General features: G+C 32.7%; 1 long non-coding RNA gene across 1 annotated transcript in view; it reads left to right on the forward strand.

Annotated features, from left to right (window-relative positions):
* LOC119635626 overlaps nt 1-8241 on the forward strand; it is a 44845-nt gene that overhangs the window by 826 nt on the left and 35778 nt on the right. The gene's annotated exons all lie outside the window — the stretch shown is intronic.

The following is an 8241-nucleotide window of genomic DNA, read 5'->3' on the forward strand; positions in this document are numbered from 1 at the left end:
ATATCTTCCTATCTCACTAACCCGTGATTATTTTTATTGTTACAATAATATTTCTAAATTTTGAATGTTACGACCATACGCTTACATAGTAGGGCACTCTTGTTTATTATTTTTAATGCCTATATAGCAGAGCAGGCTTATTTATATATCTATTATATATTCTTAAGAAGCAAGCATTATATGAGTTACGTTATTTCTATGCATTTTTTCAATTGAAAGATACTTACATCTACGTAGCATAGCCTGATGCCTGATTACAAGATTACAATATTAAATGTTGTTATAAAGAAACAAATTTCCATATAAAAGACAAGTGATATTTTTTAATTTCCGTTTGCCTTTAGAAATACCTCTAGGAAAGGGGGCAAGAAGATAAACAAAATATTACATAAACGACATATAAGCAAATTAACATTTATTTGTAATATTTGTACTCTATCCCACGTGTAGTGTTGTTGTAGGCAACATTCAGAAGGACTTAAGATAGACCTATCTCTTATTACACCAATCTGCCCAGAAATATTTTTTTGTCTGTCCGTCCGTCAGTCCATTTTGTCGTGTTATATTGCAGCAATCTTTTGATGAATTTTACTACGCCGACGCTTTCTGTCTCAAGGCCGATCGCTATTGAAAATGGTTCGAATTGGATCACCTTTTCGGCAACTTCTCATATAATGCCTTATTTCGAAAAGACGATATGTGGATAACTCTAGAGTGGTGTAACGATTTTTATGGTAAGTCCGGTCCCCATTATAGTGTTCTGTTTGCTAATTAATAAATTGTTGAAATCGAACTGACTCAAAATATCGGTTAGGAAACAATGTCTTACTTTGACTTACAAAGATGTATTGCAAACCAGATTTAGTTGAAGCGAGCAGCATGTCGTTAGCTGCAAAGGCTAACGCGTAGAAGTTCGAATCGCCTATTCGAACTTCGATCTTATTTGGAAGACTATGCAGGAGCTTCGATTATACTGGATCACCTTATTTCACTCCTGGCTTGGGCATGATATTGTTAGACATGTAAGCGTCACAGACGATTACAGTGGACGAGCCTTTATAGTATTTAATCAAGTACTCGATCAGTTCTTCCGGTAAGCCGTTCGAGTATAAATGCTTTTTTCGAGAAAAAAACAAAGATCCCTTAAGACCTTTACACTCCTTTAAAACTCTTGGCTTCAATGCCTATATCCATAATGTCTCGTTATTTTATTATTTTCAAAGTGAACGAAGAAAATGGAATGCAGCTAATGAATGCGATGCATTGCTTGAATTATGAATGTTTCAAACATGTTTGATGACATTGAATCACGAAAGTGAGGAGGCATTTATTGATTTACGTCAAATATTTCTTTAAGACCTCGGCTGCGCATAATAAAGAAAGCGTTAAAGTTCTTAATAATAATGATAACCCGAGAGGATGTCTGCATAGTTTTACTGAACCTAATTTCCCTTTTTTTCCCTTCAAGTACTTGAATGCCTTGCATTGGACTAGCACCTAGACAAGATGCATCGTTTACTATTATTTAGCCTGAATAAAGGAATTGATTTGACGGGAAGCATTTTTTTGAAGAAAATGGAATCGTGTCTGATCGTTCTTGTTTTCCCACGAAATTTCGTCCGATCAGTCCGTTGGCTTTTCTAACTCTAAGTCGATTTACAAGTTCACCTATAAAATTGAAAAAGGTTAGGAAACTTTTTTGTAAAGAGGTCTGCTACGAAATTCTTCTATTCTTTGCTTTCCCGACTAAGACGATATCGTGTTGCACTTATGCAAAAAAGGTTCAATTTTTATGCGAAGAATTACGTTGCAGTTAGGTAATGCGAGATCGGCATGTCATGATGTCATTGGTCCTAAATATTCTCAGGATGTAATCGAAAAAATCATTGTTTTCTTTCTAAAATCCTGGTTACTTGTTGTTGTTGTGATAAAGTACCAAACAAAAAAAATTGATGACCACATTTAAACTGAGCATATAATGATAATATTGCAAAGGCAAATCAAGAAATTTGAAATGAATAAATAAAGTTGAATGGAATGAAGCTTGATCCTTGATGAATAGAAAAAGATTTGTTCTAAGCAAAATAAAAGTTCTCTCTTAACCCTAAATAAGAGTTCTCTGTAGCCCTTCTATAACTATTAATATCGTTAGTATTTTTATTTATTTTTTTTAATTTAAAAATTATTTGTAAGCGAATATGTGCTATATGATGTACGTGATGTTATTTCAATTTCAGTCAAGCAAGGTGTTGATAATTTAAATACTTATTTATTGCAAATAATTTTGTTCTGATAAAATTCGAGTCAATAAATATTTATAATAATCTATAGTGCATAATGTATTTTTTTTTTTTGTGTTTTTTTTGTAAACGACTTGTTGTTTATAAATTACAGATCGTATACGTGAGAGTCTTTAAAGATGTAAGAAAGTTTGTGCCCATTTTTTCTTCTTTTATTTTTTTTTTTTTTTTGATATTAAACTTAGTTAGTTAACCTGTTTTTCTTTAACAATATTGGAAGTTTTTTTTATAGTTTATAGTATGATGGGCAGTGTTTTGTTTTTGCAACTCATCTCATATAAAAATATTGCAAGGCACAATAAATATACACAATGCACTTTAAAGTAAAGTGGCTGCTACTTTCGAATTTCTTTTTATTTGACTTTTTCCAATACTTTTTCCTCTTCTTTTTGAAAGATTTTCTTTTTAGTCTTGATTTTTGTGTTAAACGTATACTCGCGCGCGATAGTCAGCTAAGTGAATGGTGCTTTTCCTTAACATGTATAAGGCATCGTATGACGGGTTGTCAAGATCGAATAACTTGCAAAACATAATTGATTATTGCCGGGTATACATATACATGCCTACGTTCTCCATCGCTCGGTTTAAGAGTTTGCCAGATTCTAAATTAACTTAATTCGAATTATTCTTTCTAATTAAATTTATTCAAGTCCTACACAATGCCCCTTTAAAAAGGACGAATGCGCGTCGAGCACGGGGAAATTTTACTAAAAGCTTATCAAAGTCATCCAGAAACGCTGTGGATTTTTTTTCATATTTGTTTTTCAAATCCACTAATAGTTCAGGGGATGAAGTTACCTATACACGTATAGCACGGTGACCATGCAAAACAAGTGCGGAAGGAGAGCAAGACAGGGATTGCGGTATTGTGAAAAACTCATGGAATGTCTGCTAATCCCGTAACGCGGTGATGTCCGTAAAGAAGTGAAGAAAGAGAAAAATAGATAAAGAGGTCGCAGCCTAATGGATTATGCCTACATCGACGGAGCATTCACTATAGCTGCGACCAAGACTGCCACACTGAGATTTGAATCCGCAACTCACTAACTTATTAGTCGTGATTCTTACCTACTCGGTTACTCGTGCGTTGAGGCGCTTGTTTAATAAAATACTATGGCAATCACATGACATTGCTTTGAGGCAACGTCCATCGAAGAAGTTTCGTTCTTCGTTCGTGATTATAACTTTCTTCCTTATTTTACTTGTTGTTTTATTTGCTTTTTACCTTTTGTTAAAAGAATCCTGATGTCTTGTTCGGTTAATTCCCACCGTATTAAATTTCTGTTCAAAGTATCTCTACCTTTATGGTTATGATTACTTAAAGTCTTTACAAAATTAAAATGAATTCAAGTGTTAAATTGGCAAAGATTTTTATTTCATATACACACATATATACAAAAATATATATGTATATATATATATATATATATATATGTTTTTTGATCATAAAAACCAGTAGCTTAAAATTAGTTGTGTATATGTTCTTCATTCTTCCTTTTCCTTTAACATTTAAAGACGCGATTTAAAGGGGCGGGGGGCATATACTGAATAACATAATTCAATCTATTTGCTGTTGTTGTCGACCAATATTAAATAAACGAACATTTTTAAACACTTATGAATATTTCATTAATAATAATGTATTAGTTAACGAATTTGCGGAAATTTTGAAGGTTGTAGTTAGTGTTCGATGTTATTAAGCTGCTAAACTATATAAGAAAATTATTAAAATTTATATTAAAAGCAAGCAATTTATTAAGCAGTGAGCAATTAAAGGCATAGATAATACATTTATGAATTACGTTTAACTTAATTACGTTGTAATTAATTTACTATCATGTGAAATATTTTTGTTTTTTTTTCTTCTTTCATTCTCATTTTTCATTTCATTGTCTCTATGGCTTTAACACCTGGTTGCCACGATTTCTGATCTGAGAAATGAATTTTTCAACACTTTTTTTTTGTGCTAAACAAAGGTTTTTTGCTTAAGTCTTTAAAATTCTTATTATATCGATCACCGAAGGGCGAAGATATATACATTTTGTCGAAACGTTTGCAACGCCTAGAAGAAAGCTTCAGAGATACGACAAAGTATATGTATATATCAGCATCAAATTCTCGAATCGATTTAAACATGTCCCTCCGTCCGTCTGTCCGTCTGTCCGTCTTGTGGCCGAAAAAATGAAGCTATCGATTGGAAATTTCGTAGAAACATCGGAAGTATTTGCCCGCTGATTAGTATTGAAAATGGGCCAAATCGGTCGAAAGGCACGCCTACAGTACTACATAAACTGAGAAAATCGATGTTTTTCAAAAGTAATAAAAAGTTTTTTTTTTTTATCACTTATAAACAAACACAACAAATAGATCTACAAAAATTTAAACTTATATTATCGGGGCGATGATGTAGTATTATTGACCACGCCTACTCGATTTTATAGAACCCCAAAAAGTATATATAAATTCTTGGCGAAATTCGGAATACAACTGAGCCTGTCTCCCTCTTCATCTGTCCGTCTGTCCGTTTGTCCAACAGTGTAGCATATGTGGTAAATAATGCCCCGTTAGCGAAAGTGAAGGTATCGCTTACAAATTTGCAAAAGAGTTTGAAAATGATCAAAACAAATCAAAGACCACGCCCACAACGCCCACACGTCTGAGAACAATTTGAAGTTGCCTTTCTCTTATTCGTTACCCATAAACTACAACTGATACACGGTATAAATTTCTTTAAAAATGGAATAATGGTGATGGGTATAAAAGATTCGGTCATTACTGAATATAATTTTCTTAGTGCTTTCAAAAGTTTTGCAATATTTGCAAACTAATTTAATTTTGTTAATTTTAATTGTTGCTTAAGCTAATAAAATTTTATCACAAGACTATAAACCAATAACGGCCACACAATAAATTCATGTTCAGATAAGTCTTGAGTGATTTGCAAGTGCATGATAAATCGCATTTTAAAGTTGATTGTTAACGTTAACGATAATGAGCATAAGGAAGTTGTCAAATTAATTAATAATTAATTCTTTCACAAATGGTATGGTTTCTCGTCATGTCTTTATCGAATTATTAATCTATCAACAGCCATTGATAGGTTGTCAAGCGAAACTAAAAAGTAAGAAAGAAAAATTAGTGTTCAGAGGTAAACATATTTTTTTTTTTTTTACAATTAATCGTAGAGTAATTATTTGAAAAAAAAAAAAAATATTTTAATTAAGAAAATTTCATTAATCATGGAACGAATTTTGATTACTTAAGACTTCAATGAAAGTAAAGTCCGTACACACATATATCGTTTTCTGTTTCACTTTGATAATGTCAATAACCTGAGTGGCATCGCTCAAACGTTTCTTTCACATCCTGCTATGCATAGTCCGCATGAAAAATGAAATAGTAGCCACCTATTTTTTGGTCGTTATTTCACAAAGCTTATGCTATTCTATTCAGGCTTTCTTTTTAATCATCATTTTAATGGAAAATAAATCGAAAGCCGGCCAAGACTGACCATAAAATACCCTACTTAATTGCATCTGTTACTGCCTACCTAAGAGAACTTTTATCATTTGTTATAGGTGTAGATTTGTTGCAACCTTTGTAAGGGGGGGTTGAGATCCGAAAGATGACTTAACTTCCCCCAAAGAAATGGTTTTCATCTATTTTCATGTCACTAGTTACTTACTTACACTTACCTGTTATAAGAACTCAACTCTTAGCAAGGATCGTCTCGAAGAAGGACGGATGTTCTTTGAAATTTACTTAGTAGAGTTATTATTTTTTATTTTGCAACTATTAAAAGTGCTCGGCCAAGCCCCCCCCGCCCCACCCACTGTCCTACATAATTGAAATAACGATTTTTCAAAGTGATTTGTCATATGCGAAATGGTCGAAAAAGCGATCCCATCCGAATCATTTTCAATAGCGTTCGCCCTTGGGTAGAGCCATGTCAATGTACCAAATTTCATCGAAATATCTCCTGCGATCTATAGGATGATCAAAAGGAAAATGGCGGAAGGACGGACAGACAAGCTTAACTCGGTTAGGGAAAATGCTTCTGAATCGATCGATATAACAAAACAAAACATCGGCACAAACTTAATATATCATTATACCAGAAGCAGTGTAGGACATAACCATGTTTTGGAAAGTGAGGATTGGAAATACTTCTATCCCAACTCAAATTGTCCACAAACACTGTATAAGCTTTCATCGATTAGTATTAAAACTTTTGATGAAGCGGTTACAGTAATTGTTGAAAAGGAATCTTCCAAGAAAACATTGAAAACATCAACCCACTGTCTCTCTCTATCATAATTCTGATAAATAATTTTATGAAATTTAAAACATTACCGGCTGTTTCTACTTAGTTTGCAAAATGTTGTAATTTTGTTTACGGAAAATTGACGGACGCATGCACAAACAAGCGCATTCGAAGATAATTCGATGGATTGTGTGATGGACAGACGGACAGATTTGCTGAATATGTAGACAATAAGTAGACAAACAATCTAGGCAGTGGACAGATCGATTAATCAAGGGAGAAGCAGACACATTCAGTTTGTAAAAATCACTTTGACCTGTTCCCGTTGCATCTCTCACCCAAGGCAAGTGAAGGTGAATATGTTTTACAAAAGTTTTAATAAATTTTATTAAATAATTTGTGCATGTGTCTTTAAGTACACTGAAATCCATAAATCTACCGAAATGATTGTTTTTTCTTCTTCTTCTTCTTCCTTTTCTTCTTTTTTCTTAAATAATACTCAACATACAAAATTTAATGGGACTTTTTTATTCACTTTTATTCCGTGCTTTTTCACTTTTTGTTCTTAAGTTTTTTAATAGAATTTTTTCATTCAAAAATACTTCTTTTTCTGTTTTTATATTCGTCTGGCTATTGTTATGGCGGCTAACGTGTTACAAAAGGTTCAAAAAAAAGCAAAAAGAAAAAAATTTAAAGATTTAATGAGCTCTTCCTTTGCCATCCTTTCTTTTTGCACCGTTTACGCACTCGGGAACTTTTGTTGTCTTTCTGCACAGTTTCTCGTTTAGGTGCGTAGACTTTCTCAGACGCATCTGAGCTCTTATTGTTTCGAAACGCTCGCATGAATTATCTTTAAAATAAAATCGTTTAAGTAAAACACTGAGATTTGTGTTGCAGGTCTGTTGCTATATGCCTTCTTTTCGCATATATGTACAAATGAGACCCTGGCCTGGTTGACGTCATTCGATATTGAATAAAGTTCAAGGGTAAATATGTTGCATCAACTTTGCTTTTCTTCTTTAAGGGAGATTATTGCCGGTTTGTCTTTTCCTTTTTTCTTTTTTTTTTTTTTTCTCTATATATAAAAAGCTTTTTTTTTTTTCTTGTCTTTTTTTTTTGTTTTTTTTTTTATATATATACTGTTTGTGTGCTTTGTATTTTTGAAAATAAGTTGAACGATGTCATCATCAATTTTTTTCAAAAAAATGTTGCATTTCCTTTTAAGTTTTCGGTCTCATTGAAACCTTGATCAAACCATATTTAGTGCATTCAACAATATATTGGGACAATAATGTCTGCTTCGTTGTCTTTAGGTTGCATATTAAGCATTTTATTTCCTGGTGATTAATTTTTATTGAAACTTAAGTGTAATTTTTACAAAAAAAAAAAAAAATCAAATTAAATTAATGGCTGTCGTCCCGGGCGAATATAGAATTCTCACTGCATGAAAAATTTCTAGTTAAGAGATTGAAGAAAATATGCACTGACATTGACATAAATATGAGATGCTAATAAGTGTTCTTATCCTGTCCAGGGTTTAATTGTTGGAACTTTCGAAGACATAGGAGGAAGAGAAGTTAACAAGTATACCACGCCGTTCAGGAGCTAATCGCTGGAAAATATCTTCTCAATGTGAACCTTGGAAGCAATGAGACGATGAGATGTTAAAAAGTGTTC

Source organism: Glossina fuscipes, unplaced genomic scaffold (assembly GCF_014805625.2).
Source record: "Glossina fuscipes isolate IAEA_lab_2018 unplaced genomic scaffold, Yale_Gfus_2 27, whole genome shotgun sequence".
NCBI lineage: Eukaryota > Metazoa > Arthropoda > Insecta > Diptera > Glossinidae > Glossina > Glossina fuscipes.